This window comes from Falco rusticolus, chromosome 3, assembly GCF_015220075.1.
Source record: "Falco rusticolus isolate bFalRus1 chromosome 3, bFalRus1.pri, whole genome shotgun sequence".
Taxonomy (NCBI): Eukaryota; Metazoa; Chordata; class Aves; order Falconiformes; family Falconidae; genus Falco; species Falco rusticolus.
The window spans coordinates 76,095,285-76,118,730 of NC_051189.1; positions in this window are offsets into that span (position 1 = coordinate 76,095,285).

Here is a 23,446-nt window from a genome sequence, read left to right on the forward strand (position 1 = left end):
TCCTGGTTTCAGCTGGGATGGAGTTAACTTTCTTCTTAGTAGCTTGTGTAGTGCTGTGTTTTGAATTTGGTGTAAGAACAATGTTGATAGCACACTGATGTTTTTAGTTGTTGCTGGGTGATGTCTATACTAAAGTCAAGGACTTTTCTGTTTCTGGGGCCCTGCTAGAGGGGCACGGGAAATAGGGAGGGGACCCAGCCAGGACAGGTGACCCAAACTAGCCAAAGAGGTATTCCATGCCATGGGATGTCATGCTGAGTATAGAAACTGGGGGAAGAAGGATGAAGGGGGGAACATTTGGCATTATGGTGCTTGCCTTCCCACGTAACCGTTACGTGTGATGGAGCCCGGCTTTCCTGGGGATGGCTGAGCTCCTGCCTGCCCATGGGAAGCGGTGAATAAATTCCTTGTTTTGCTTTGCTTGTGTGTATGGCTTTTGCTTTACTTATTAAATTGTTCTTATCTCAACCCTCGATGAGGTTTGAGATAACCTCTCAACTTCTGGGTGAAGGGCAGTGAGTGAGAAGCTGTGTGGGGCTTGGTTGTCAGTCAGGGTCAAACCACAACATGAAACACAGTGACAGTCTGAGGGAATGGCCAAGGTACTTAAAGATCAAGGCAAAGAAGGTAGAAGAATAGTAACACCAGTTGTTCTCCAGGTACCCAGCTCCCTGAGCTGGAAGACAGGGATGGGGAATAGAATGAAGTCCCCATAATCCAAGGGGAAATGGTCAGTGACCTTCTACACCACTTAGACACACAGAATTCTACAGGACCAAATGGAATCCACCCAAGGGTACTGAGAGAGATGGCAGACTTGTCCACCAAGTCACTTTCCATCATTTATCAGCAGTCCTGGCTAACTGAGAAGGTCCCATTCATGGGAGGTTAGCCAACGTGATGTCCATCTACAAGAAGGGCTGGAAGGAAGATCCAGGGAACTACGGGTCTGTCAGCCTGACCTTGGTGCCAGGGAAGGTTATGGAGCAGATCATCCTGAGCACCATCACATAGCACGTGTGGGACCACTGGGGGATCAGGCCCACCCAGAATGGGTGTATGAAAAGCAGGTCCTGCTTAATAAACCTGATCTCTTTCTATGACAAGATGTCCTGCCAAGTGGATGAGAGAAAGGCTGTGGATGTTGTCTGCTGAGACTATAGTAAAGCCTTTGATGCTATCTCCTGCAGCATTCTCCTGGAGAAACTGGCTGCTCATGGCTGGGACAGGTGTATTATTCACTGGGTTTAAAACTGGCTGGATAGCTGAGCCCAAAGCGTGGTGATGAATGGATTTACATCCAGTTGGTGGCCAGTGACTGAGTGCACCCTCAGTAAGTTCACAGACAACAAGTTGGGTAGGAGTGTTGATCTGCTGGAGCGCAGGAAGGCTCTGCAGAGGGATCTGGACAGGCTGGACTGATGGGCTGAGGCCAGTTTTATGAAGTTCCACAAGAAGTGCTGGGTCCACTACAGGCCTGGAGCAGAGTGGTTGGAAAGCTGCCTGGTGGGAAAGGCCCTGGGGGTGCTGGTTGATGGCTGGCTGAACATGGGCCAGCAGTGTGCCCAGGGGGCCAAGGCAGCCAACAGCACCCTGGCTTGTATCAGAAACAGTGTGGCCAGCAGGACCAGGGCTGTCATCGCCCCCCTGCACTCAGCGCTGGTGAGGCTGAACCTCAAATAGCGTGTTCAGCTTTGGGCCCCTCACTATAAGAAAGACACTGACGTGTGCTGGAGCGTGTCCAGAGATGGGCAACGAGGCTGGTGAAGGGTCTTGAGAGCAGGTCTTGCGAGGAGCGGCTGGGGGAACTGGCGTTGTTTAGTCTGCAGAGGAGGCAGCTCAAGGGGAACCTTATTGCTCTCTAGAGGTACCTGAAAGGAGGCTGTAGCGAGGTGTGGGTCTGTCTGTTCTCCCAAGTAACAAGAGACAGGACAAGAGGACACGGCCTCAAGTTGAGCCAGGAGAGATTTAGATTGGATGTTAGGAAAAAATTCTTCCCTGAAAGGGTGGTCAAGCATTGGAACAGGCTGCCCAGGGAGGCGGTGGAATCACCATCCCTGGAGGTATTTAACAGATGTACAGATGTGGCACTTTAGGGACATGTTTAAGTGGTCAAATTGGCAGTAGTTACGTTAATGGTTGGACTTGATGATCTTAAAGTTCTTTTCCAGTCTAAACAGTTCTATGATTGATTGTCAGCATTTGCTGTGTTTGAATTAAAGGATCCACACAGGTGTGTGGCAAGCCAAGCATGGACCACAAGTTTCACATGTTTGGACCTTGAGCTGTGAATGTGAGGCTGGTACCTTTCGTAGGCTGTGCCCTTGCACTAGAAAAGCAGCAATCTTCTGGCTTTTATGCAAGTTCACTGCTGTTTGTGGACAAGTTGCCAGTGTAGGTCCTTCATTTGAAGTGAGTTGCCAACAACAGCACCCCTGTTACAATATGCAGTGAATTGGTTTATTCTAGTCAGTAATCTGCATAATTAGGGTGGAAATGAGAGTAATAAATATACTTAAGTCTTTGGGAAAGGCTGTCTTCTTGATGACTTTTCAGAGGATGAAAATTAAGATTAATTCTTGAGGAGGAGAACTGACCTTAAAAGCCCCATTATAATTGACCTCAAAGGCACTATTCTTTTCAGTTACTGAGAAACATTTGCTAAAATTTAATTGGAAAGATCGTTGATAGCTAACCCACAGCATAACAATATTGATACTGGGTTTTGCTCATAGTTTCTCTTCATTTATATAGATGTCTTAAAACTGGAACAATGTCACTTTTGTAATGGACAGTGGTGAAGTCCAAGAGGCAAAGCTTGTGTGAAAGATGTATATTAGTATTTACCATTTCTCTTTTCGATTTTATGTTTCCTTATTTCACTTGTCTAAAAAACTCAAAATGGCATGTTGATTTAGAGGTACAAAGCACACATAGTGAATCCCTTTTCTTCTTTTTTTATGTCAAAATTGTAGGAAGCTCTGCTTATGTAGTTTAGGTGTTTTAAGTGCTTTACTACATCTTTTTTTCACTAGCTCAAATAAGACATCAGAATTAGGCTTTGAGTTACTCAGCTTGTTCATCATGCAGCGGTTTAAAGTGTAATCTTCTCTTGATGTTTGTAACTTTTTTTTCATTGTTTGGATCCCCACTAAACTGTGTCTTACGTATCATTTACTTTTTGTACAGGTACCGAAAGCCTCTTCCCTTCAGTGTTCCTTATGTAAAAGGTTTTCCTGCAGTGAGAAAATTATTAAACAGGATTCAATGTAGAACATAATTTAATATTTAAATCTATCCATTTTTGCTCCATTAAAGCTCAGTCTGGCTGTTTATTTTGGTTCTTTTAAGTACCCACAGTGGAAGAAAATGATGTCTTAAATAATGTTAACTTGTCTCCTCCTGTGGCAAAACAAAGGTCAGTGCATGCTGTTGCCATACAAGTGAACTAAGAATAGCTGAAAACTAGATCATTTTTCAAACCATATATCTAAAAATCCGAACTGTACTGGGAGAGCAGGCAAGGCTTGTGTGTTGGCCTGTTTTGGTTGAGCAAAATGTTTCCCTTGCTGCAGCGTGTTTCATTCATTGCCTGAGAAGGCTTTTTCCCAGTTTCATCCTCCCAAAAATATTTTTGAAGCAGACTTTAATTCTAGGTCTGTAACATTCTCATCCTTATCGTCAGCTACTGAAACAACTAAGAGTTGTTTCTGTTCAAGTTCTTTAAGCTTGTTGACTGCAGGAAGCGATAGAGGTGGGGGGCAGGCTGCCTGCTGCCCTGCCGGGTCCCCTAGGCTCTACCAGCAGGGATTTTGCTCTGCAGCCATTTCACTGAAGACAGACAGAAATCAGGAGGTTTTGTTAAAGCTGACGTGGTGCCCTTTCCTTGGGACTTCATGTAGGACTCATAGACCATTTGGCATGACAAGAGTTCACACATGCTTTAGTGGCTTCCTACCAGAGACTGTTAACTCCTTGGTTACAGATGTTAGTTCTAGCCCAATATTCATTCTGTTAACAGCAGTATCAGCTCTGTGTTTCAGAGTTCATACTTCTTTCCTTGATAGATTTTTCTAGGTTTTTCTCATTTACATTTTTGCAACATATAGAATGTGTATCTGCCTTTGTATATGCATGCATCTGCAGTATATACATTGTATATACATGCACACACGTGCAAACATACATGTATTTATACATACATGTGCACACATACACCACACACACTTCCAAAATCCAGCAGTGTTTATTCACAGGAGTTTGTGTTCTTGTTAACTGATGCCTTATCTTTGGAGGAAATAGTAATGTATAAAGATGTTTCACAGATAGCACCGATACTCAGTTGTTTTCAGAGTAAACCATAACAGCTCTTCAATTGTGAACAACAACAGTTAAGGACAGGAAATGTAAAAGGAGGCAAAAGACACTTTAAAATATTGCAGGGTGTGCGTGAAGAGGTTGCTAGTTGGTATTCATACTGGAGTCTGGACAGGTCAGCTAGTTGCACTCTGCGGTTTGGGGAAAAGGCAGCAAACTCTCTGCAATTTTTGAGGTTACAGAAAAGCACTTCAAATGTAGTTCTTTTTCCTGTGAGTCCTTTATTAAATTATTAATATACTTTCAGTTTTGCTTAATGGACCTGTGGAAGTCCAGTGATCCTAAACGTAAGTGTGTGTTTTTTATTATTCTTCCAGATGAACAGGAAAGGTGGTTTGGGGCTCACATATATGGGAATGAGCACGAGCTCTAAAGTAGAGTGCAATATATGGCATACAAAGTAATTTGTTACAAGTTCTAGTACAGACTCTTATAGAGTCTGGATATGCTTATTCAAACTAGTTCTAGATGCACTTGGTCTCCTAATATTTTCCTCTTTGTGATCTACCCAGCTTATAGTACAAGCCTTTGTAAAGGATATTTTGAACAGAATGGGTCCTTAAATTTGGTTGTTTGGGGGGTGGGGAGAGGTTTTTACGTGATTGAACTATCCTAGTTCTGAAACCAGAAATCCTTGTGTGGGCATAATGGCTTCTAAAATGCCTTTTGCAATGGATGACTAATAGCTAATGGTTTCCTGATTTTTGATCCAAGTTTTGGAAAGGATTTGCAGAAGGCTGGGAGAGAGTGTTGGTAATTCAGTGACTGACAACCTTAACTCTAAAAGTTTAGGTGAGAGAGCTGGCCAGAGCCTCACCTGGGGCTCATCAGTTGTCTCTGGAACCATCAAGGGCTCAGCTGGAGGAGCAGGTGCTTGTTGTAAGCAGCCCTGGGAAAAGAAGGGGAAGCCTGAGAAGCCTTTGGAGTGAAGGCAGGGGAATGAGAAGGGTTCAGTATCTCAGCCTATCTGGGGCAGGGATGAGACTCTACTTTTTGAAGGTTGAAGGGGTAATAAAAAAAAAAAGGCATGATGGAAGCCCTTCTACTTGGCTGAAGGAGGGCACTGCAAGTGGAGGTGTTACAGTTTTGTAAATAAACTGTTCCATTGACTTCCTTATTATTTATAAGACCTAAGTCTTAGTTGACATGGTTTCAGGCACTGCTGCCCTGCAGTGCTGTGGATCAGGAGGTACAGAATGGGCAAAACGTTCAGCAGTCTCTTCATTTACCCTAGTAAGTTACCTGAATGATTGGTGCACCAGAAATGATAAATGGTCTCCCTCTGTTGTGACTTAAGGTGCCTTGTTTTCCACTTGCTACTTCACTGCTGCCAACACGTGGCATGCACTCTGGGAGAAGCAGAGAAACCAGGAGCTGTTCATATCATGCTACTTTACAGATTTTAACCATGTTTGAGAAGATGTGGTCATAGCATGGGCCTTGGCACTGGGCTTACACAACTAGACTGCTTTGTCTGTTTTTACAAGCAGCAACAGAAGCATCAGAAATGTGCTCAGCTGGTACAGTGAGGGACCAGACTGAAATGACAGGTTGACATGCTCAGCATGCTGGCTATATATCCAGCTGCTGAAGAACAAGAAGATAGTAGTGGTCATAAGTTATCCTAACCCTGCTTAAATCAAATTAAATTAAAATGTTCCGTGTTTGTAAAGTTAAGTTCTGCTTCTTCAGTCTCTGAACTTTGGTGGTATAATATGTAACCTATCCTCTAACATGCTTTTTCTTCCATCAGATTTCCCATGAAGGAAGCACAGGCTTTTAAAAAAAGTGTGCGTGTTTTCATGACTGCTGCCAAATTATGATCTTCATAGTGGTGCAAGTAAAACATAGGTATGAGGGGATGCATGTAATTATATGAATAGTAACCTTAACAGTTGACATTGCTAAGTATTTTGTATAGCATGATGTCCTCCTGTTTGGGACTACAAACCCAAAGAAAATGTGGAGAACCCAGAATGTAATCAGCAAGGGAGACCTGACAGGTTTTTGCTCTCAGCAGCAAACTTGGGAGAAGACAGGAATATGAAAAAGACAGTAAGAGGAAAAGAACAGTCTGTCCTCTATCACTGTGGTGAGCAGGGCAAGGAATAATGGAACACATTGCGGCCTAGAGAAATTTCTCATGCCTAGGTGAGAAAAATAGCCACAAAGATAGCTCAGTGCTGGTTTAAGTTGTCTAGGAAAGCTGTGAGGGCTGCATTGGAGGCTGGTGAAGAACAGGTGAGACAAATCTGCCATGAATGTTTTGTGTCTAGCTGGCCTTCCCTGAGGCAGGGGGATAGGCTCGGGCAAACTCCCAGACTCTTTTTTTTTTTTTTTTTTTTTTTTTTGCGATTCTCTGAATATTCAACAAGTTCTGTGTTGTTCTAATGTCCACCGGGAGCAAAGCAGCTGACAAGCTGCCAGAGCAATAAAAGCAAAGTAGGTTAGAGGACTGATGCATTCATAGCCTGTGGGAGAGATGGGAGCAGGGAGCTCTGATATTGCTGCTGCACAACTGTCTGAAAACCCTTTGTTTGTGTGATTCAGGGAACCATGCTGGTATTACATCTGGGACAGTAGCTCAGCAGCCCTCAGCACAGAGAGAGAGAGACAGAAGGATAGGAAGGGCAATGAGAAGTGAATAAGCTATCATTTATCCTCTGCTGCTTCCTCTGTACCCACAGGCAAATAGACACCACAAGTAATCAGATGTATGCAAAGCTAATTGTTACAATATTTACCAACTTTGTCTAGCATGTCCACAGTTGGTATGGTTCCCTTTGAGGAATAGATTGAAAGATTTACAAAAAAACAACCAAACGACCCTCTAATTCCATTGCTTTTGCTAGTGAAAGCCTCTGTAATTTATATTACCCAGATAAATTTCTGTGAAGTTCCTCCATGAACTGGAATTTGGCAGACTTTGCAAAATTTCATAATAGACTCATAGAATCATTTAGGTTGGAAAAGACCTTTAAGGTCATCAAGTCCAACAGTTAATCCAGGACTTTCGAGTCCATCACTAAACCATGTCCCTAAGCACTGCATCGATATGCTTTTCCCACTACTCTGTTCTGCTTGATATTGAGCCCATCTGAAGAAACATCTCTGGGAAGTTCTTCTTATTTGGCAGGGGAGGAGGAGAATTCACACAGAAATGGAAGAAAAGATAATGACAGACCAGAGAAGCTGCTTATTTAAAGCTTGTTCATGTGCAGAAAGGGATGTCAGAGTTGTTTAGTGTGTAAAGGTGTACTGGTGTTGAAGAAACTCTGAGTGCACTAACGGACCCCCTCTAACTCCCTTTGGCAAGTCTGTGGTACCAGGTAAGGGAGAAAATACTCCTAATTCTGTCACGTGAGGCTCTTTTACGAATGGATTGGACTTAAGGGCAGAGCAACACCGTATGTGGATGGGATTATAACAGTTCCCTAAATAAATGGAGCTGCAAAGACATAATTCGTTATTGCCTAGTGGTCATCAGTGCCCCAAAATGATTGAAAGTCTGGATTTTCCTGAGATATGACTAATGCTGGCGAAGCAGTGCAGTATGGATGCACCTGATGTAGCTAACTTGGTGGTGTGGTTTAACCCCAGCTGGCAACTAAGTACCGTGCAGCTGCTTGCTCACTCCTTCCTTGCTGCGGGATGGAAAGGAGAATCAGGAAAATGGTAAAACCCACGGGCTGAGGTGAGAACAATTTTATAATCGAAATAAAGTAACATATAATACTACTACTACAATTAATAATAATAGTAATAGTAATGATAAAGGAGATAACAGAGGTAATAGAGTAAAACTCGAGGAAAACAAGTGAGGCACAATACAATTGCTCACTACCCACTGACTGATGCCCAGCCAGTCCCCAGGCAGTGACTGGCCCCTCCTGGCTAACTCCCCGGGTATATAAACTGACCATGACATTCTATGGTATGGGACATCCCTTTGACTAGTTCAGGTCAGCTGTCCTGGCTCTGCTCCCTCCCGGCTTCTTGTGTACCTCCTCACTGGAAGAACATGAGAAACTGAAAAGTCCTTGATTTAGAGTAAACACTACTTAGCAACAACTAAAATGTCAAATTGTTATCAACATTATTCCCATACTAAATCCAAAACACAGCACTGTACCAGCTACTAGGAAGAAAATTAACTCTACCTCAGTGGAAACTAGGACACTTAAGTACTTTAATTGCTGAATCAGCTGTGCATGAAGCTCAGCACAGGTGTGTCATCCAAGTCCCTCCTTACCTTCAGAGGTGGTCTTGTAGGATTGTATTGAGCTCTAGGTCAACAGTTCATCTGGTCGGCATAAGCTTTCTCAGATATGCCATGCAGTATTGCTGGTGAGATATGATTGTCAGTGTATCCTAAACCAGCTTATATACATATATCTGTGATGCAAGCTGTATTTTTCTGAGATGGACATGGATTTTAGTATTCTGGGGAATATTACTGCTGTAGGGAGAGATTTTTTTAGCCACTTTTGGGGGATCTCTGAACATCAAAACTTTATTGTGACGTTTTGTCTTTGGAAACAATAAGGACATAATGACAACTATACTGGAAACCTTTGTTAACATGGTGTTGGTGACTATAAATATTGCAAAAAACTTGACTTGATAGCCTGGGCTAGAAATCACAAGATTTTAGTGACGTTGTGGGCATTTTATTTTCCTTTTTTTCTTTTGAATGTTGAGAATACATCTTGGTCATGTTTTTGAGCATTTATTTATCAGTATGAGCTTCAGCAATATTTATTTAATTACTTTAAACTGGAGGAAATAAAAGCTTCTCTTGTTAATGTATTAATCTAGGACTTGTAATTTTCAGCAAGTTAAGCCTAGTGTCACAGAGAAGTTGCAGGCTGGTGTCACGCATGTGCATTGTAAAATGCTTGAGAGGAGCTGAGTGCTGCTGCATGCACAGATGATACGCTTCTGATTTAGTGTTCCTGCAGTGTCCCAGGAGCAATATGGATCTGGCTTTTTCACTTTCTATGTGATGGCTGTACCTAATGAAGAGCAAGACTGCTGTTATATATTTGTTAATTAAAAAATGGCTTTTAAACCTCTGTAGGTGAGAGCATAGGTGTTTCTGTCCTCCTCCTTCAGCTGTGTCCCTTCTCCAGTCTCTAGGGCAGCATTATGGCTTCTTTCAACCTCTCCTAAGCTTGTGTAGTGTGAGTGTGATGTTCAGAAAGTTGGGAAGAAATGTCTGTCCTGGGAATGTTTGTCTTACCCCTTGGTGCCTAGAGCTGAACAGCAAGCAAGACATACTGTGAAGTTATCCAACAGTGTCAGGGGTGAGGCTTGTTTTGGAGTTCTTCATGCTGGTAGGCTCAGTATTTATATCTTCATCATGCTTCATCATGAGCTTCATCAGGCTCAGTATCTATACCCTCATTTTAGTAGCCAAGTATCTTACTGTACAGCCTGTGAAGGAGTTCAGGAATGGGATGTTTCTTGAAGCATAGAGGAGGGTATACCATCCATGGCTGTCATGCCATTTCCTGGAATAGCTGTCATATTTTGTATCTCTATTGATTTTTTTAAAGGGAGTGATTTGTGTTCAAGCCTTCTACTATTAGCATCATGAGGCTGTCTTACTTTGTTGAGATTATCAGATCTTACATTCTGTTGGAAGTCAAAGTACCTGTTGGCTTAGCTCTCAGGTCACATAAGCCTTTCCATTGTGTGGACAGCTCTCAAAAGGATTTTAAAAAAATGTTCATTTTATAATACATATATTTATAAAATATATAAATATCTAGCATTTATAAATAATTTATGAAAATATACAACTAAATCTACCCCTTCATCCCCCAAGAGACGTTAACATTTATCACTATATTTCTAGTTCCCTACTTAAACCAAGTCCCTCACTCTGGGACTTTAGTATACTCTGAATATTGCCAGGAAAATCCACCCAGTTCTTAGTGCTATTGACTATTCTAGTATAACTGATTCCTGCTCTACCAAATTTAAGGAACCTTGCTATAGTAAAATGAATTGCAGGTTGTGCTTCTTCCTGCCTTATCCCTTGACAGATGTGCCATTAGCATATGTACTGCATTGTTGTTTTGGAATCAATTATCAAGGTAATTTCAGTATCCATTTTTATGCTAGTGCTTTGGAATTCAGAGCATCCTAGCTGCAATGTGGGCTTCAGTAAATGGTTAATTCAGGTACGAACAGTGGGGCTCAGTGAAAAATAGCAGCACGCTTTTTGAAAATTTTCCTGGAATTTTTCGGAAGTTGAACTGACTTTTAAAAAGTATCTAGAGACAGTCTTGTCTTTTGAAGAGAAAAAAGTAAAAAATAAAGTAGTTAGGCCGAAAATAATTTTTTGGGCTGGGAATGCTACCATGATGCCTCCTTGTTAGCTGGGGTTGCTTATACTTGTATCAGCCACTGGCTAGGCTTCCCGGCAGGGCTAAGTATCCCATGGTGTACCACAGTGCTGCAGCTTGCTTTTTTGATTTCCTTGTTAACTTAACTCATGGAGTGGGCGAGCACGGGAATATGCACTGCACCTACTCCTGAAATCTTCATGTATTACGACTTCCATTCAAAGATACTTCCCTTTGTAGGAGAGCGATAGTTTGTTTGCATTGTATTACAGGTCGGTAGTTATCATTCAAGATTTCTGTGTGTGTCAGCTCCTGGTGTGATTATGTTACATGCTCCTGTGTGTTTCATCTGCAGAGGTTATGCTGAAGGGCTGCTAGGAAATCTTTCACTAGTTTGTCAACTAGGATAGTGGCAATGGGAGGAAAACTTTGTAACAGGCGGGAGGACGGATGTTCATCATCATCATCAGTAGGTCTCTGTGTGTGCATGTGCACCCATATCGCTCTCTTGAGCAGATTTGAAAAGCCCTAAGGTGCTGTTCAGAAACCAGGCGATGGCTTTCAGCTCAGCCAGTTGTTGCCAGCAGATGTGATTGCAAGGTTGAGTGTTGAAAACACGGTTGTTCCAGTCTGTGTGGCTGACAGATGTTGTGGAATGGGTTGTTAAGGTTGTTCTTTGGGGAGCAACTGAAGATGTGTTAGAGCCTGGATAAAATATTCAACCAGATTCTCATGACAGGAGGTAATAATGCAGTATAAATGTAGGCAAAAATCTCTACAGAAAACTGGAATTATGTCAGCTGTCTTAAGTCTGCTGTATTGCGAGTCATGGTAGTTGCATGCCTTGTTTCTGGATTTGATGTTATTGAACTAGTACAGTCATGTAACAAATGTTTTAGGAGATAAGAGGTTGCAAATTCCTATTTAAATATGGATTGGTCAGTACCTGCATTTTTTTTTGAGTCTGAGAATAATTGGAGCAGTAGTAAAAATGTTTTCAGGGCTTTTGCATGGAAGAAGTTTTCCTTTTTTGTTTTCAGACTATGTAAGTTCCTTGACTTTAATCAGAGGTAAAATGATCCCTGCTTGAGGCTTTGGGTTGGGTGTGATTCTTTTCAAGATATAGAGGTGACTGGCTTTCCTTCCTGCTTTCTATATAATTCAAAGAAAGCTGCAGAATTAAACTAAGTGGAGTTTTTTTGTCCTTGGGTTTTATTTCCAAGGTTACATGTTCCACCTTCAGAAGTGCGAAGATACCTGCAGTTCAGAAAAATATCAGAGAACAGCTGAAGGTCAAGGAAAAGAAACAAGAGGACTGGTGTTAAAAGATGGATATATATATTTATATCAGAGCAGTAATCAAGATTTATTTATTTATTTCACGTTCTGAGCTAGCCAACGATTTACTCATCTAAATCTGGGGCTATAAGAAGGTACTTACTGCTGTACTTCAAAGACTGTTCTGTGAGCAACATATGGCATTAAATCATGTATGGTTTACTAAAGTTCAAGAAAGGCTTGTAGCGCTCTTCTGCTGGCCTCCTAGGTAGTGCCACCTGGCACTCCTGCTTGTGGAGAATACAAAATGAGGACTTAAGGAAACGTCTTTCAGTTACAATTCTTACTTAATAATAGTAAAACAACAAAAAAAAAAAGTTGAAAGGAAATAATCTGTTCTTTGTTATTTGTCGTTGCTTAGTAAGCATATAAATTGTATTTATTTGAAGTAAGAATTAGCAACTAGCAGACAAGGGAGTGAACTTTTTTGACTCCTTTTACTCTTTTCTGTCTTTCTGTCCCTTAAAAACAGTTGTTCTAGATCTGTTTTGAATCCTCATCCCTGCTGTTCTGGCCAAAGCCTCATATGCAGTAAATTCATTCTGTTTTATTTAGTAAGCTACAGTAAATCAATGAAAGGCCTCATCGTTAATACAGTCTAGCATTCATAGTTACAAGCAATATTTCAAGTCTGTTTAGGTCACCTCTGAATGCCACTGGCTGGTAGAAGTCATGGGGTAGAGGAGGAGAAGTTAGACACTCATGCATTTATCTCAATTTTTAGAGTGCAAAAAAAAGCTGCGAGCTCGTCAAAAAATGTACAAGCATTATCTGTAAATTAGGTTTAAATATTTATCTTAATCTGGTCATATTGGGTTGTGTATGTGTGTGCGTGTATGTAATAGCTTTGCTGAGGGAAAAGTAAGACTGAAAGAAAGAGATTATTCCTGTGGAGATTGTCTGCGGGTAGCTCCTTACCATTTCTTTAGTCTAAAGCCAATTCCATTCTTTCCCCTGTTGTCAGCTTCTTTGCACTCTTGGTGTGTGGTTACTTTGAAGATACAGTGGTAAGGGTGAGTATCCTCTGAGGTCAGTCTAAATCTTGTAGCATAGTATAATAAAGAGTTTCCTGGGTAGATTTATATATTCATGCAGCTCATCACAGGGCTCTGCACAGAAAACGCATGAGGTCCTGGAAGCAATTTGATGTTGTAAGCACGGCATTACTCTGAGCTAATAAACTTTGCCTCTTGGCAAAGATAAAGCAGCAGGCTGATGAGATTTTGTCGTCTCTGGTGCCTCAGCAAATCTGGCTGCTGTTAATACTAGTATCTATCTATACTTCTAGTGAATACAGGAAGAACATCTATGCAGGACACTTCATATCTAGCATTCCCTGGTTCTCAGCTGAATACGCACACTTACATACTGAGATGAAAAGCTTATGGGTCTCTTGTCAAGAGAGTGTTTTGTTTTATACCCACCAGTGTTATTTCTTGTTCACTGTGGCTCCAAAACTCAAGGTGGGAAATGTCTGGCTGAACCTACTGAATATATTGAGGAGCTCTAAAGGATATTTATCTGTATCTATAGATTGTTTTAAATGTGCAGAAGCCCTTTGGAGGTCAGTATAATTCCAGCATTGCCGATTTTTTTAATAACTGAAAATAATGTACCTTTAGGGCTCGGGTTTACAGTAAAACATGTTATTTGCACTGTTGGGAGCAAATATTTTGTCATGTACTAGTTCCTGTTAGGAAGTAACTGGTTTGTTTTACTAGGCCTTTTTAGGTAGGTACACTGAGAGTATTTGTTGCTGTCTCATCTTGTGCTGGCTCACCAGCTCTGACAGCTAGAGATGCGTAGTGGTATTTGGTTTGTAGCTATGCTTTTCCTTTACAAGAACTTTACTGGGTCCAGTACCCAATACAGTCTGGGAAGGACACTCTGTTGTCAGATCCTCCTCTATCCTGTGCTGCTCCCTAATAGATGATTGCAGTCAGTGTGGCCATCTGTACGAAATGTCTGACTTGCTTCCTTCAGCGTTTGTAATTTCTGTGGCTTCTTCATAATGTTTCCTTTTGTTGAGAATTACTAAAGAACCTTTTGATCTTGTTTGTCCCTTTGTCTTCTGTGGGATGAGTGAATAGAGTCTCATTTTCTAATCCATTCATCAGTCATGTAAATGTGTTGTCAAATAAATTTCACAATTCTTTGATACAGCAAAGTCCCAATCTTTGTCACTGACCAGCATTTTAACCCATGCTGCTGTATGAATTGAAAATCATACCTCAGGTGCAAGGATCAAACTGTGATAGGGATAACAATATTCATGTTATGCCTTCTCTAATGCACATAGCCTACTTTTTTGGGGGTTTGTTTGGGGTTTTTTTGGCCAGCTGTCATGGCCAGGAATAAATGCAATTCATTTTGCCTCACCAAATGTCATCTGCTTCTCCTTTATTCACTGTTTTATTGATGAACTTATAGAGCTATTATAGACTGATCAGGCACAATTGTCCTTGTTGCAGGTTGGTCTTGGTTACATTCCATCCTACTGTAACCTAAGTATGCTAGTGTAAAAGCTGCAGAAGGCATTGGTATGAGAAACGTAACCTGATCTCTTTGAATGAGGTGTTTATCTTCTGGAAAGGCTGGTCTGACAGGAAGATACTGAGGCAGAGGAACTTAAAGACATTGCTTTTTTTAAAAAAAAAAACATAGTATCTGTTTTCAGGAGTTATTTGTGTGTCTTCCCTTTCTACTTTTAATTAGAAGTATTAAATTCTGAAACTTTTGACTTTTTTAGCTTGGTTTCTGTTCTCCTGACTACTTGCTGAATGGGGTTTAAGTACAAGTTCTTACTAATGAGAATTGTTTTCTCTCATGGAGAAAAAAAGAGAACATGTTTCTTGATTTTTTCAGAGCTGGTAAGTCCTCATGCTCCATTAAAGAGGATCCAGAAAGATATTAACAGTGGAAGAGTTTTATCCGCTATTTGCTGTGATATTCAGAAGATTTTGATTTAGATAATAGGACAAGATTAATTTCCTTACTCTGACATTTGTAGTTTCACAAGAAAGAATTCTTCATGAATCTTCAAGGATGTTTTTTCTCTCTGTGCATTATACAGTTTAGAAAACAGTGCTTTTTTAAAAAGCTCTCTCTATATTAGTATTTGTCTCTTTCTTATTAAATGCATGACTTATAGCAACCTCTGTTAGCAGTAGGGATTATTATTTTTAAGTACGGAAAGTAGAAAGTCTTACTTTTCAGCTCATTATTAAATTTATTTAAAATAATTCACTGTTAATTATATGTCAAATACAAACATCAGCGAGCACCTCTAACAATGACTTCAAACATTCTGAAACCAAATTGGAGGACTGCATACAGGTAGTATGCTTAAAAAAACCCCATTGGATATCAGTATGAGGAGTTTTGTCATTTTGCTATGTTCTGAGTGCTTAAAGAATATCAAACCTGCTTTTCTTTGAAAGATATCACACAAAGATATACAGAGAAATAACATTTTAAGACCCTACGATACTACTGAAATGAGCATTGTGAGGAGAGAGGATCCAACAGCCTCTGGCTGTGTGGGTAAAGCTGTGGTTTTACTCTGTCTTGGAGAGAACTTGAAGGGTCCCAGGTAAGTTTTCATTTTCTTTCTTCCCCATCTTCTTGCTGGTTACTTAGCAGATCAATAGGATCTTTATTCTTTCCTCCACATTTTTCCTTGCCGCTTGTTTATCTTTGCAGAACTAGACTGAACTTTGTCACTCCAAGTACTGCCAGGCAATTCTCTGTTTCTTATCTCTTGTGATGGTTTAATTTTGACCTTCTGTCCTCTCTGTAGATGGCAAACAGCTTTGTAGGCTGTTGTTTCCCAGCCATTTTAGTAGGCCTTCATGCATTTTTGTGAACATTTCTAGAAACAGCTTGTTTCTAGCAAGGCAAACTAGCTATCCCTGAGCAGCTGGGTATTTATGACCCATTAACATGTGCTGAGTTTTGAGACTCTTTCAAATGATGATAGAGAGCTTGAGTACTGATCATGAGGGAGGTATTTGCTGCCTCGGTGCTTAGCACTTCAATGCAATTTTTTATGCTTTGATGTTATATTTAGTGGTGTGTTGGGAAGTGCTTTGTGCTTACAGAATCAGGCTCTTTGCTGTGTGTCTTGTGCTGCTATTACATATAATATCTCTGGCTGGAAATGTTATTGTTCTTTGCATTAGCAGCTTCTCCATTAAAACAAACAAACAAAAAACCTAAACAAACCCCCCCACCCTTGAGACTGTTGTTTTTGTATTTCAGAAAGCTAGCCAATGATAGCTATGTAACTTAGGATAACTGTATGTGACCAGAGCCTTTGACAGCTTGATGTTCTAGTCTGCAGTGCTGCAAAACAGAGAGAGGGAAAAGGACACAGCATCTGCAGATGAAGAAACTGAAGGGATAGGGTCACTCACATGACTTTTCCAAGGGTAGAAAGCTGGTCAATGAAGAGATGGTCTAATGCCAACATAGACATTACCTCTTATCTAAACTGGTAAAGTAAATATATTATTTTCTTTGGGACTGATGCTTTTCTAAACTCTTTAGTTTTAATTGACAATTATTTTTCATGTTATGAACTCGGCAGTGAAGTTGCCATGCTTATTTTTTGCTGACCTCTACAGTATCATTTTTTTGTTAAACATTTAGAAATACTGTTTGGGGTTGAGGGGGGTGAGCAGTGGAAAAAATAAAAATGTATTCATCAAATGTTTCTAAATTTTAAGAAGAGTTGTGTTTGTTTTAAATGACAGATATGCAGGATCCCACTTCTTTCTTTTACCAAATTTACAAATTTGGATGAAATTTTATTTAGCCAGGGTGCAACTTCTGGCAGAGAAAGCAGAGTAATAGTTGGGAGTTATTTAAATTAAGAGCTGAGAAAGGCACACAGGTGTTGAGGAGCATCTAGGTCAGATGGACACATTAATAAAACAAAGATGCTTTCCAGCCTAGTAAGGAAAAGGGCAGGGATACAGAACTAAACGGGAGGCAAAACAGGTGGAGATCATGGAGTTAAAATGTCAGAGCACAAAAGTGAAATAAATGTGTTAGACTAGAAGCTAAAAATGACTGCCATTGTCTGTACACCTGTGTGAGAAGCTAGACAGGAAGAAGAGATGAACTCCTTTACTAGTCGTTACTGAGGCATGGCAGAATGACAGGAGTTGACGGACATCTGGGATTCCTGACGGCTGACCGCACATAGGGAAGATTGGGTCGTAGATCTGAGCGGGAGCTGTTCTGTGCTCCTATGGAAGCAGGAAAGAAGAGCTATGACAGGCATGCCGGCCTGACTGTCTTTTAATGCTCTTTTGTATGGTTATTCTGCCTTGTAATGTATGCATTCAAAGAAGCAGGATTAAGTTTACAGATTAAGCCTTAGGTTTTCCTCTTCTGGAATACTGCAGTGCCCGCTAATATTCTGTTAATACAGGATAGCTGTTTTTCAGTGGGATTGTAATAAATTTATTGTGCACAAGGCTATGTGGGAAAGCCTGAGCAACACTGCACGAACGCAAGATTTTCTACTCTTGTGTGGGTAATCTGTTCTGTTATGTAATCAGGTTGCTGACAGTTTTCTTAATCAGTATTTCATTTTTATAGAGAGCTACTCTGCCTCTGCCATGGAATTTAATAAAGATGTTTTTATTGTGAGACTTTTGTCATCCTAGCAGGACAGTGTTTTCCTTTTATTGGATGGAACTGGAAAAAGTAGTTATGGTGAAAGATACCCTTAGGGCAGGGGATGCTAATTGTGCAGTTAACGGGAGATGCTGTCTTATACAAATGATTTTTTTTCAGAGGCATTGCATACTTTGTAGTTCCATATTAGAGAATAATACAAGAAGAGTTGATTTATCTCCCTGTTGCATGGGGCATTTTGTAAGTGCTGTTTGTCTCTTTCATAGCAGGTTGAAAAGCTTTGCCATAAAACCCACAGTAAACGGGGAAAATAATCTGATCCCTCCAGATGTTTGAGAAGACTATATTATCGTGTGTTCCCTCAATACATGAGGCTGGTGGTTCCTTGGTGCTAGTTAACATTCATGTCTTCCATCCTTAAAAACAAACAAAAAAAATCCCCACAACTGAAGTCCCAAAACAATGCTTGGCTGGAACTTTAGATAAGACTGTCCACTGCTGTCTGAGACAGTCCAGTATCCTCTTAGACATGTGAATCATTTCCAAACACTGTTACTGCACGTTGCACAAAGGCCCTGCTGTGTAATATCATTCCTTGTTTATCTCTCCAGCCAGAAATAAGCTGGTATAGTTCAGGTGTCTTCTGTAGCTAACCTGGCAGCTGTATTTCTAGCATGTTTCTAGCAGAGTGTGGAGTGAGACCGATGTTAAATAATTGAAGAGCTGTCAAACTGGGGTGGTGCTTGCCAGATAGCTGTTGCCTGTTGCTTTTCTGAGAGTGAGGGGGGAAAATGGGAGTCGTGGGGTCTAAGTCACTAAAGTAGCAGGAGGTCGCTGGAGCAATTACTTGGTGTCAGTCTTGTAATGCTACAGCTTCCTCATAGTGTGTGACTTGGAAGGACAAGAATAATTCTTCTGGCAATCAGAAATGGTGCAAATAAAGGTACAGTTTATTTGGAGGCAGCAGGAAATGCATTCTAGTCCATTTAGTTGGGGGGAGAGGAGGTTGAACTTTCACTCCCCATGGATTCCTTAAACAAATTGAAATACGGCAGTAGAGGCAGTGGATGGGGAAGAGGGAAAAGAAAGCAAGGAGAAGTTATTGTCTGTCCCAGGATTATCCATGCCATCTAAGAATAAGTATTCTTGGAAATAAAACCCAATAGGAATTAGTATGGGGTTGTGCTGGGCAGTTCATGGTGAGAACCAAGTGCACCTTCACAGCTCTGTATGTAGAGACAGTGGGTCCTGCAGAGAAGGTTCATGGGAAGCTTGGCCCAACAAAGGTAGCATGCAGCTGTCTCTTCCTAAACATTCGGTAATAAGCAGTAAGGTACAGAGCAAAATGTTATTATTGATGCTTTTGTAGTGTTTGAGGTGATGGTGGTATCTTACTGCTGTGAGTTCTGGACTCTGCTGTAAGGTGGTCTTTCCTCCATGTGTCCATGTGGAAATGGGACAGCTACACAAGCAATGTATAGCATGGTGGATTCTTATTCTCTGGAATTGAAATAAAAATGGAGTGTTGATGGCAAAAAAAGTTGCAAAACCAAGTAACCTTTTGTTCTTGCATTATTCATATGCATGTTAAACAGTAAAGGATAGTTTGCTGAACACATACTCTCAGTAACTGGTAATATGTGATTAACGGGACAGCCACAGGCCAACTAGGTTGATGCCTCCAGCTAGCATTCAAACATGAGATGTTACCTTGAAAGGTTTGAGTTTTTTAATTGTAATTGAAGCATCATCTTCTAAATAACTTTTCATTTGAACATCAGCAAGAATGTTTGAAATCAAGTGGGATATTCTTGGATATTAAGCAGTCTTGATAGCAATGTTAATACTAAATAACAGTAAGCAAATTAATTTGTTTTAATGTGTCCATAAGAAAATGAAAGCAGTAACAATTTTTAATCATTTTTACTTAGTGATCTTAGTGATGGTGCTTATAAAACTTATGTGGCTTTATAGAAAACATGTTGGGTACTAATGTAGTTTTCTTAGCTTCACATTCTGGAAAAATCCTTTGTATTGATAGAGCAAATGAAGGTAATTTTTAATGTATATCCTTGTGCACAACTCAAAATAAATTAAAAAAAAAAAGTGTAAAGTTGTTGCAAGTCTGTACATTATACTGGGTAGACAGCTTCTGAGATTGTAAAAGAAAATACAGTCAGGATTTTTGGAAAGAACTGGCCTCTTTTCTGAAATTGACTGATTTTTGCCAAACAATAAGAGATAATCTAACTTCTTTGGTTACCTGAGAAAAACTTATGTCCAGTGAATGGCCTTCATGCCTTCAGGGAGGGGGATGTGCTGGGTACCCATGTGTGTGAGGAAGGAAGGATGGTTTTGCATGATGTGTAAAGGATACAGAGTGGATCCTCAAGAGAGGGAAATAGTCCACTTTTATCCAAGAGCAAGGGGCAGTATATATGTCATAGAAAAGGCAGGAACAGCATGTCACAGGCAGAGCTTGTATGTTGCTAGGACCTCGTCAAGATGGCAGCCTCAGATCTTGAGGAAAAGCAATGGAAAATTCAGCAGCTTTCCTATAGGAGTCATGGCAGCAGGGTCACAGTGTTTAAATCAGTGAGGTGTTAAAGTCTGGTTTATGACAATTAAGGCAAACATTAGAATTTTTTGTTTGTTTTTTATTTTGCTACTAAGAGTCTAGGCAAGTTCAGGGCCAGGGCTACTAGTGCTGTTAAAGGACAAATATTTTGTATCATCAGTTGAGGTTTTCAATTGGGCGTACAGCTTGAAGGAGAGGGAAGCAGAGGGGTAAAGCATAGGTCAGGCGAAATTAAAATCTCTGATGAGACTAGCTGAAGAGGACCCAGTCTGGTGGCTAATAACTAGAGTGGGAGGTTTTGCATTTATTTTCAGAGCTGGCAGAAAACAGGACTCTGGGGCCACCAGTTTGAACCATCAGGTCAGGGAGTTTGAGAGTGATGAGAGAGTCCCAGCTAGGAGGATGAAGAGTATCTTGAGGCAGGATGGAGTGGTCTGTGTCTAGGTCCAGCTGTTAGGCATAACTGTTGTATTCTTATGCAAAAAAAAAAAAAAAAAAAAAAAAAAAAAAAAGGTTGGTGTACTACTTAGGCTGAGTAGACTCACTCCAAACTTCTGTAAGCCTTTTAGGCTTTAAGAAAATGCTACCTTTAGGAAAACTCACCCTTCCCACCCCTTTTCCCTGCAGCATACTACAAAAAGAAACATAATGGGACTGTGTTGGTGCTACTGGCTATGCAAGGACATTTGACTTTTTAATTTGAAATTGGTAGATTTGAAGCTTGTTGCATACAGTGATACCAAGTTTTTGATCCTGAGAAGGAAAAAGCCTTTTCCCAAATCCTTATCAAGCCAGGCCAGACTGGCGCCATCTTCTTTTGTGGCATGTAGATGAAGGGCTGCGTACAGCACAAGACCAGAACGCCAGAGTGAAGGCACCTTTAAGAACTGGGTAAGTGCATGTGGTGCAGATTGAATTTCATATTATTATGGTTTTCTTGAGTAAAGCACAAGTGCAAGGTGTGGATGTAACTTAAAGAGGTTCAATAAATCAAATCTGCAGGTAACAAGTTCCTCTGTACAGTAACTACTCATAGAATACATAGCATCAAATTATAGAGGCTGCTGTATCTTAACTGGGGGGGAGCTAGACCAGATAATTTATTTATTTTATTTTATTTTATTTTTGGCTGAAGAGGTGAGAGTCCCTATATACTACTACTACTATGTCTAGAGTAAGTGGACTGGTAGCTACCCTTTGAGGTTCTATAGAAAAAATATAATTAAGAATTTTCTCTAACTGGTCTCACTTTTCCTGCTGATCTGCAGAGGATTCAGGGATTTTAAATATACTATCAGAAGTATTTTTAGGCATTACAACAACAAACAGGTGAATTTTCAAGGATCCATATGTCTTGCAAGAAATCTTTTAGGAAACTTCAAAACCAAAACAGTATCAGCCTTTTTTCTTGTGTTTGCCTTTAATGTTGATTGTGCTTCATGCATATCAACATGTGATATCAGATAATGTAACTTACTATCTGTTTTAGTGTATCTGTTATTATTCAGACGTGGGTTATTCGCTTGAGGATGTTACAAAAGTTCTTGAGGGGGAGGTTTTTTTAAGTAGGCCCTTCAGCAAATGAGTTTTGATTCACATACATTTTTCGTTAGTCCCAGGTGACCCATGCTTGAAAGGAATATTTTGCTTGTTTCAGTAGCAAAAAAAGTCTGCCACTAGCCATGCTGTTTTCCCTCTTAAGGCCAGTGCAGGTTAGAAAAAAACTTAAGAATGGAAGTTCATTATCTTCCTGTTTTAGTGAACAGAGATATATAGCTGCCTCTGCATGCGTGTGCTCTGTTTGGAGCAGTGTGGTGACCAAAAGGCTGCAGTTACGCTGTAGGCCTTGTGCTGCTTTATATATTCTGCCATGGTGCGTGCTCTGCAACTTCTAATCAGAAGAAAAGAGGAGAAGGAAGGGTATCAGCAGTGCTGATAAGTGCCTGCAATTACTTTTGCAGGAGAAATCCTGTCTGGAGTTTGATTAATTTTCCCCTTCTAGTGTAGTGTGCAATGGGGCTTGTTCAGGGTGCTGTCTTTTCACACTGTTTTTCATCAACATGTTGTTTCTGATTCCTAACAACCAGGATGTTTTAATGACAAATTCCTGGCCACGTATGCAGAGAGAGGCTATTTCAAGGAAAGTGTAGCAAGCATGAAATGAATTTTGAAAGCTTTTAGCAGAAAACTTTTTAAAAATGTGTAATATTGTGTTTGAGGGGAGGGACTGATGTTGAGTTTGGTGGCTTTTGTTTGGGTGGGGTTTTGTTTTTTTGGGGTGGGGGTGGGAGTGTTTTCTTTTTTTAGACATATGTTAACAGCTCTTTTTTGTAATACTTGAAGAGACAGGGAACATATTTATAGTATATAAAGCAGCTTCTAAAATTACTATCACAACTAACAAGAATGACACTTAAAAGCTAAAATTTTCTTTATTTTTAAGTAAGTATAACCTAACCAAATAAGGGAATCAAAGTGCCTTAATATTTTGATTCAGAGAAGCCTGGTAATACACCTTGTGTCAAATAAATTGGCTGACTGGATTCCACAGGAGGGCATGGTATCAGGATTGGAGTGATTGCCAAAAACTGGCAACTAAAGTTTTGGCTTGAATTGGTGGTTAAAGAGAAAAGTCAAGATTAGATTTCAATACTTTGGGAGAATAAAATGCAGGGAAGTCCAGAGTGTTTGGAAATGTTGAAATGTATTTTTGGTAAATGCCTGAGACTTAAGATATCTGTTTGTTTAACTGTGCATCTCTCTATTTGATACCTCCCCATCAACAGCTTGTCCTCTGACCATTAGAAATTCATCCCTCCAAGCAGAACAAAAAAGTATTTTTATTTTCTGTGCAGGTAAAATTCTTACTTCCATGAAATTGTGTAACAGTGCCTAGAATGCAATACTTTCCATTTAAATAACCATATTACCCATAGTCCTTGTTCTCATGGGAGACTTCAACTTACCAGATGTCTGCTGAAAATACAACATAGCAGAGAAGAAACAGTCCAGGAGGTTCCTGGGGTGTGTGGAAGAACTTCCTGACACAGCTGGTCAGTGAGCCAACCAGGGGAGATGTCCCACTGGACCTGCTGCTTGCAGACAGGGAAGGGCTGGTGGGTGATGCCGTGGTCAGAGAATGTCTTGGGCATAG